General features: G+C 35.1%; 1 non-coding gene across 1 annotated transcript; it reads left to right on the forward strand.

Annotated features, from left to right (window-relative positions):
• Positions 1 to 3,655: 3,655 nt before the first annotated feature.
• On the forward strand, positions 3,656 to 3,789 carry LOC118008331. The gene has a single exon (XR_004678650.1). It is a non-coding gene; the product is annotated as a small nucleolar RNA SNORA63 (small nucleolar RNA).
• The last annotated feature ends 5,577 nt before the right edge of the window (positions 3,790 to 9,366 follow it).

Genomic DNA, 9,366 nt, shown 5'->3' on the forward strand with positions numbered 1-9,366 from the left:
TTTATTAGTAATGACCTCTTCATTTACCAGTTGCTGGGAATCATGCCCTTTGTGCTTGCCTTTTTTCTCCTCTCCGAGGTAGCCCATATGGGTATATTCTGACCCTACAGGTAGGCATGGACAACCAGCCTACCCTGCATAACGAATGTGAAAACATTGTTCAAGGATAACAATGGTGATTTTAGCTTACGAATTCATTTATTTCTCATAGCATGGATTTTAAGTGTCAAATATCTAAGTCATTTCTTTCTAGCCAGAGGTTAGTCTAAGCAGTAAGACCCTGGAAGCATATGGCTGACATCAAAAGTCTTGTTAGACATTTAGGAAGTATCATTTGCTAGGGAGGACACAGATGATGGTATCAAATACAAAGAGGGTTATAAAACCCCAAATCAAGGGCCTAATAGAAGAACCAGAAGCCAGAGAGAGTTAGAATTAGGAAGACAGCCCAGAGCAGCAAGTCCATAATGGAAAGTCAGAGGTATAGAGAGAGATCTTTTGGGAAGTTGACAGAAATGAACCTTGCTGAAGGCTGCTGGTTTTGCACTGAAAAGGACTAAAGACCAGATGAGAACTCATGAATAGCATCTTATCTAACCCTTGTTATACAGTGTTGCAAAATCATCTCACAGAAACCACATCCTGGGGGCTGTTCCAAGATTATTCATTAATAAAAAGAGCAACCTATATGAACTAAAATATATTAAATACATATAACATCTCAAAATGTAAGCCCACAACTGGCAAATTAAAAATAGAACCCCACCTTTGACATTCACATAACAGTGAGTCAACATATGTTGAAGTACAAAATAGTTTACTTTAGGAATAAAAGCATACACTATTTCTTCAAATTGTAAGTCATCCCCTTTTTTCTATTAAAAAATCTGTTTAGGTCACAAAAAATTGTATTGTGAATCATCTACCATATTCTCAGAGTTTCCATCATTTTAAAATGTGTTCCTAGTAATGCATGTAAATGGCTTAAACATGAAAACCAAATGACACAATGATGATATACAGCTGAGCTTACATTGTATACGTCTTTTATGACATGTTTCACTTGCTTTGACTCTATGGCAGTAAACATCAAGGAATAACTTTTTACTATTTGAACTGAACACAAACTAAAAGCAGAAAAACTATTTTTAAAAACTGTCACTATAATATGGTGCCAATACATTATAATGGAAATTATACATATTACATGTTCAGGCATTCATTATAGAGGGTTTATAGCAATGAGAAAAAAAATACAAGATAGATTACATTATATCTGTTTATGTCACTTTTTATTGTATGTATTGGTTATAAGAAATCTTTCTTGCCTGACAGCCATTACTTTTTCCTGTCAGATTATAGAAAAGCTAAGGCATCCAAAGAAGTGACCCATTATATTATGGATGGAATACCAAATATTGCCTACATTTTGCCTAGACCATGAATATTTACTAGGGCTAGAGCAATAACTGGATCTACTTCAGAATTCTCTTAATTGGAACAAAAAGCCAAATGGATAAATAAGCTTAGCAGTTGCTTATACAGATAATAAGTGTTTGCAGAGGAACTGAGAAGGCTTCAGAAAACCAAGAATATCTTAGCTTCTCTAAACCAGGTTGACTGAAAACAGTCCAGTATAAAGAGTAGCTAAAAATAAAATGTTAGCTAAGGCTCCTAAAGACAACTGTGGAGCACATAATAGCATTAGTGAGTAGAGGTAGAGATGCCAAACAAAGGGGCAAACTGAAAGGTCTGTCCTGTAGAAAGCTGTTATTGGTAATGAATTCTTGAGAAATATTTAGAATATAAATATTTAGACATAGAATATTTAGACAGTTCAGTAGAGTTTTATTGTTATTGGAAATATTGCTTATCTTAGATTCCTTTTATTAATGGCTGGTTATTAAGCCACAGGCCTTATAAATAAACCTAATTGGGTTAAGACAATAGCAGTTGGGTTTACATTCCTGGCCAAAGCATGCTTCTAAAAAACAAAATGCCCAAGTAACTGAACCACAGTTACTGAAATACACAATTCTCCCTGGTGCTGAAACCCTGTTGTAGAAGTCATAGGGCATTAATCCTGATGTTTAATGTGTTCTGTTTTACAGAGAGAAAGTCATGGGAACATGCCCAAAACATTTCAGCATATATCCTAGGAGCCTTTTAAAATAGAACATTATCTTAATTTAGTGCCTAACTCGTTTTAAAAGTAAGACATTTAAAATTCAGATTACTTATGACAAACTGGGAACTATTCAGGTAATTTATGATATTCTGGAAAGCATATAGATGGTTGTTATCTCACAGGGAAAATACCATTGAATTTGGAAAGACGGAATAATGCTGATAACATATGTATTTATAAAAGTATAGACACTATTCCACAGCACTCAGTAAGGGGTGGTGCTTAACACTGCTCACCCAGTCTGGGCACAAAGGTTTTTACTATGCTTTGTAGAGGTTTCCAGCCCTACATTGTCCCTAGTCCTCATTCCATTTCCCTGGAACAAATAAACAGAACCATATACATTATATTTTTGATCACGCTTCTAGCTCTGAACAGCTTCCACTGCTATCGTGATTGGCAGTCCATTCTAATGTCAATTCTTTAGCTTCCGATCTATTTTTTTTTTTTTTTCCTCAGAATTCGGTATGGGGCCTTTGGTCTAAGTGCTTAACATACTTTTCTTGGCTAAAACCTTGGGTTCCCACCCTGTTTAAGTGTTTCCTCCCATGGCTGTGCTGTTTCAGTTGAACAACCAGCCTGCCCCCTCCATCATTTACATAAGTACCCAGCCTTGAGTACTTGCCTTGACCCAAAGAAATGGAACCAGACAAGTGGGGTCTGTAGAGTCCATATGTCTTTCTTTTAAGATTTTTTTTTTTTTTAATTTATTTGACAGAGAGACACAGCGAGAGAGGGAATACAAGCAGGGGGAGTGGGAGAAGGAGAAGCAGGCTTCCCGCAGAGCAGGGAGCCCGATGTGGGACTCGATCCCAGGACCCCGGGATCATGACCTGGGCCGAAGGCAGACGCTTAATGACTGAGCCACCCAGGCGCCCCAGTCCATATGTCTTTCTTAATTTATACTTGGGGGTATTGATTTAACCATGTGTTTCAAAAGCAAAACAATACCCAGAATATTAATTGAGCACCTGCAGGTATATAGAAAGATTTATCTTAGTATAATCACATCCATGAAAGAATAGTATTATCCTCTCCATGTTTTTAGCGGAGGAAACTAACTTTTAGGTGAAAAGGTTAAATAACTCAACTGAGATTGCCTATTAATAAATTGTGGAACCAGAAAAAAATTGTCTGCATCCTATAGCACCATGATATTTAACTTAAAAATTGTTATCTGCAAATTAACTTCAAAATTGTTATCTAAATTTGTACAAGTAAATGGCCTATGAACACTTTATCAGCGGTAAACACACACACACGCACACGCACACACACAAGTAATATACACTTATCACTATAAAAGGCATCTAGTGGTAAGCCTGGCCCCTAGTTAGGAGAAACTAAGACCGTGAAAATCTGGATTTGATCCAACTACTCTTCTGCTTTGTGTCTCCATTGTTTAATGTATCATGATTTGCTACATGACTTTCTGGTGGCCTTGTTGCTTCATTAAAATAGATTCTAATGCAGGATCTAGTTACAATGTAGCTATAAAGTGCTGCCTTATCTTTGCCCCCTGCTCAAAATAAAGCTGTTACCTTTCTAGCCCTGTCCGCCATGGTGCTTATTAGCAGCCAGGGATGCATGGTCTCAGACATGTTTACCAAGTAAAACACTGACTTGAGGGGCGCCTGGGTGGCTCAGTCATTAAGCGTCTGCCTTTGGCTCAGGTCATGATCCCAGGGTCCTGGGATTGAGCCCCGCATCGGGCTCCCTGCTCAGCGGGGAGTCTACTTCTCCCTCTCCCACTCCCCCTGCTTGTGTTCCCTCTCTCGCTGTGTCTCTCTCTGTCAAATAAATAAATAAAATCTTTAAAAATAAATAAATAAATAAAAATAAAATAGATTCTAGAGCGTAGTGGTTAGGAACATAGCTCTAGGGTCTTATGGGCCTGCAATTCTTGAGCTGTATGACTTTGGGTAAGGGATTTGGAATCTTTGAGTTTCATCATCCTTATTTATAAAATAAATAACAGCTATTTCATTAACTTCATTATGAAGATTGGGATATTATTTATAAGCTCTTAGAGTTTCTGGCTTACAGGAAGCACTCCACAAATGTGTTATTACTGTACTATTTGTTGTTGCTGTTATTTATTTGTAGTAGTATAGAAGGTGTCATTCTCTGTTAGCTGCTCAAAGATGAGTTCTGTTGGCAAATGTTTAATCCATTTAACTTCCTGCTCTAACTATTGCTGTTTCTTTTTGCTGTTTTAAAAACACACAAGCATACCGGAGGTGTGTCTTTTCTCCAGTGCATATATGCTCTGAAAGACCTTATGGAAGGTATCCACTGCTGAAAAATTCCTATGCTTGGCCACAAAAACTTTTGCAACTACAGAAAGTTTATGAATTATTTTGGCATAGATCAAATGAATAATAATTTTTGGGCTGTGTACTGTTCAGATATTTTGTAATAACATACTCTTATTTAGAAACTTCTGTGGTAGTAGTTTCTTGCGGCATGCTGTGCTTCATAAATCTGGGCTCTGGTAACTGAAAGTTGAGATTTTCTATTTTGGCCACTCCACGTTTGGCCACCCCGCAGGTGAGTTACATATTCACAATGATACAAGTGAAAGAGATGAAAGAGATGATTTAATCCAAACCTCTCATTAATTTAAGACAAAGGAAATGGAACTCCGCTTCTGACAATGGTGGAATAGTGGGTTTTAGACCAAATATTCTACTGAGAGCAACTAGGAAACCTGGATTGAATGTAAATAAATTGTTTGAGGGAATTATAGAGATACTAAGATAGCAAGAAAATGTTTGGATAATATCTAGAAAAGAAGAGAGAGTGTACCACTCTTTTCCTTGAACTGACTACAGATGGCTAAGAGCCTGAAGAACTAACCAGAACTTTCTATAGATTACAGGATTAGGGGAATAGAAATTGAAGTTCAGGACCTACCAAGGAAGAGGGGTACTGTTAAGGGTAATCAAAATATAGATCATTTCCCATAAGAATTGAAACTAAGCTTTGCATCTTAGTAGTCTCTGGATTGAGATGATTTTCCCTAGCCTAGTTGTATATCAGAGCAAAAACTAAATTCTCCCTATAGAAGATAACACTGTAGAGAGCCTTAACATAGCTCTATAATATTTCATATATAAAGCTTAGTTAGTACTTAGTCAAAAGTAATCAGGCATACAATTGAACATCAGCCAGGATCTAAACTGGAAAATTTTTAAAAAGACCATAGAAACTGACTCCTAGAAAATCAGATAATGGAGGTATTTATAGCATCTTTAAGATGTTACATGATTAATATACTCAAGTAATTAAACAAGATTGAGAATTAGAATTTCATCACCTAACTGGAAACTATTAAAATATCAAATAATCACATTGTATGCCTTAAATTACAATATTATTGTATAATATGTATATGTCAAAGCTGAGAAAAAATAAAATTAAAAATCAAGAACTAAATATAATAACTGAAATAAATAACGAATGGATAGGATTATATCATATTAGATATTTCTATAGTGATAATTAGTGGGCCAGAAGGTAGGGTAGATATATAAATGCCAAAAACGTGACTAGAAAAAAAAGAATAAACATCTACCAAAAATAATATTTGGAATATAGTGAAAATACCTTGTATATGATAAAAAAGTAAAAGTAGAGTTGAAGCAATATTGATGAGATAGTTACCAACAAATTTCAAACCAGTTAGATTGCAAAACAGCAACGACAATCCTAAATATAATTACAGTAGAACTGCTGAAATAAAAGAAAATAAATCAGAGGCAGTCAAAGAGAAAAAACACATTTTCTTCAAAGAAACAACAATAAGGTTGACAGCTGACTTTTTGGCAGAAACCATGGTAGAGGAAAAGCAAAATGATACTTTGAAAGGATGGCATCATAATAACTTAAAAGAAAAAAATTCTATAACAGAAAAAATTATCCTTCCAAAAATGCAGGTTAGAATAAAGACATTTGTTAGATCAGAAGAAAAAAAGATTTTATAAATGTCCTACCTGCACTAAAGAACAGAGAAGATGTTCTTCAAATAGAATGAAAGCAATCTTAGATGGGAAATGCTTAGACATTTATGAGATAATGAAGAGCAATTAAAATGTTAAGTATGTAAAAGAATATTGATTGTATAAAGCAGTAATGAACTCTTTGAGACTTATAATGAGACATAAATTATTTGACAATAGGAACATAGAATTCAGGATGATGATTAATAGAATCAAATTTCCTCAGATGATGTGGAGAGTGTCAATAGTACTCTTTCATTAGAGGTTAATAAATCATAGATACTAGTGGTAATCTCTAGGGTAAACACTAAATTAAATGTGTAACTAATGAGTGAATGGAAGGAAAAAATATAACAAAATTACTTTAAAAGCAAAGAGGCAAAAATAGAAGCAAACAATACATGAGACAGTAAGGAAATAAATAATATGAAAGTTCTGCATATCTATGTAGGTAATTGCATTAAAAATAAATGAGCTAGGTACTCCATTTAAATAGTACAATGATAAGAATGATTATATTTCATGGAAAAAAACACCAGTGTGCTTTGTATAAGATACATCTTAAATATAAAAACATAAGACTGATGAAAGTAAAATGATATGGCATTAATAATAGAAGAAAAGATTGATAAATTGAACTAACTCCTATTAGTAGCTTTTGTTCATCAAAGGACATCATTAAAATAATATAAATGTAAATCACAAAATGGAGAATGTATTTGAAACACATATAACTGACAGAGTTTGTATCTTATTTATAACTCTGTAATAGAAAAGAGAATTCCTACCCAGTAAAAAAAAAAAAAAAAAAAAAGTGAGAAGGTTTTAAGCCATGCTTAAAGTGACAGTTGCTACAAACATTTTGAAAAACGTTGTTATTATCTACCAAATTTGGAAAGATCAGTGGGTAGATAGATAAACAGATATCTTAATACCCAGCATGTTTACTATTAAGTATATTCCATATATACGCACACACACATACACATGTACTTCACACATTTGTGTGCCAAGAGACATATATGAGAATGCTCATAACACCACTAACCAAAATAGTGAAAACAAATGCTTCATCAGCTGGAGAATAAAACTAAATTACAGGATATTCATACTTTGGAATAGTATGGAACAAAAACAATGAATGCAACAACATGAACGAATATACCAAACAAAATGTTGGAAAAAAGAAGCCAGGTAAAAGGTCCATAATCATAAGCTCTTTATATAATGATCAAAAAGAGGTGCAACTAATTCACAGTGTTAGTGGTGAGAGTGATGATTACCTTTGAGAAAGAGCGATTGTAGAGTTATGGAGGAATTAGTGGGGAGTTCTGCAAGTTTTGCCATGTTCTAATTCTTTTTTTGAGGGGAGTTTTATTATTTTCATTATTTAAATTCAATTAGCCAATATATAGTACATCATGAGTTTCAGAGGTAGTATTCAGTAATTTATCAGTTACATATTAACACCCAGTTAATACCAGTAAACCTTGTACTTTCAACTCAGTTATGTATTTCTCTCTTAAACCATGAGCTCTGTTTCAGCAGCTAAGATGTCTTATTTATTGCATCCTTAACCTTTAGGGAAGTATCTCACATATCTTAGTATAGTCAACAGATGTTAAGAATTCATTCATCTAGCTCATATATTTTCATCACCTTCTATGTACTGTGCGCTCTTCTATTGTTGATGTTGAAATCAGTGATCAGGATAGAATAGGCTGCTGATCTCATGGATTGATTATAGATAGCTATCCGCCCTTGAATCCACTATGGAGAGGCCACTTTTTTTCTTTCATAGCGCATCACTGAAATTCTGAAGCTCAAAAGAAAAAAAAAAAAAAAGAAAGAAATTCCGAAGGGATTCCCAATAAGTATGTTCCCTCCGAGGACGTCGTGAGATAGCATTACCTAAAGGGTCTATGAGGCACCATTTTCCAATTTAGAAATATTCCTGGCTAGAGGTGTCAGATGAAAGAAATCTCTACAGTGAATGAGAGTTTCTTCCAGGCCAAAGTTATTAGGTATCACGGTCTTAGTCTTGAGCCTCTGAAGGTTCCAGGAAGACAACTGAGCATTTCTGTAATATGGAACCTCTCAAGTCATGTGTCGCTGTGTGTATAAGGAGATGGGACCATGGCTGCGGCTGCTGGTGGTAGGTTACAGGGCTCCATTTCAGCATTCAGTCAATACAATGGTGAACAATTGAGAGCTGAGTGGGATCCTGTTCAGGAAAGTAAAAATGTTACCTTGCTGCACAAAACAAAATGTTCTGTCTTTGTCAGTGCTTACTGACAAAACAAATTAGTCTCATAGGGAAGATTGAGAGAGCTGCCTAAGAAATTTTGAGTGCTGACAAAGACTTCTTTATCCAAAAGTAACTGCTATAGCCAATTGTAATCCTGAAAACCATTCTTAGAGTCATTTTTTGGAGTTCTCTTCTTAAGACCTCTCGTAAAATGTAAATACTTTTGGAGGAGTTAACACTAATTCAGTTACACTGAAAAGTTAGTGGCCCTTATGATTTTATATATTCTAAGAATAACCATGTTGGCTACGTGGAGAACAAAGGAGGATGGTGGAGGGCTCTACAAAGTGTAGCACAGGGGAAAAGGTTATGGTTTCTGGTGTCAGGGAGACCTGAGTTTAAATCCCGACTCCGAAACATTTTGGTTATGTGATTCTGTACAAATGACAGGATCACTCTGAACCATATGTTGCACGAAAAGGAGTGACAAGATGCTGTTGTCACAAGGAGCAATTAAACAAATGAAATGTACATAGCATCATGCGTAGTATAGTGCTTGGCAGCAAATAATTGCTCAATATAGGAAATTTCCCAACTTGAAAAGAGGAAACTATAAAAAATGGCATGTTTCTGGAGAAAAATGTAACCATTTTAAAATGTAACTTGCTGTGCAATGGTAAATTCTTCCAGAAGATGGAGGAAGTTATATGTCAATAGAATTCCAAGGAGATATTGCCCCAGGAGATGTTACAAATATCAAAGAAGGCAAAACAACCAAAAAGAATGGAGAAAGGTTAAGCAATCTGTTGGTAAATTAATGTTAGATTGCTAGCAAAAGGATAAGCTAACAGACTGGGGAAACATGTGTTGACATGATGAGTGTGAAAAGCCAGGAAAGCAATAATGTTGGAAAAGACTTGAGAGATTGG

This window comes from Mirounga leonina, unplaced genomic scaffold (genome assembly GCF_011800145.1).
Source record: "Mirounga leonina isolate KUSES-001 unplaced genomic scaffold, KU_Mleo_1.0 Mir_125, whole genome shotgun sequence".
NCBI lineage: Eukaryota > Metazoa > Chordata > Mammalia > Carnivora > Phocidae > Mirounga > Mirounga leonina.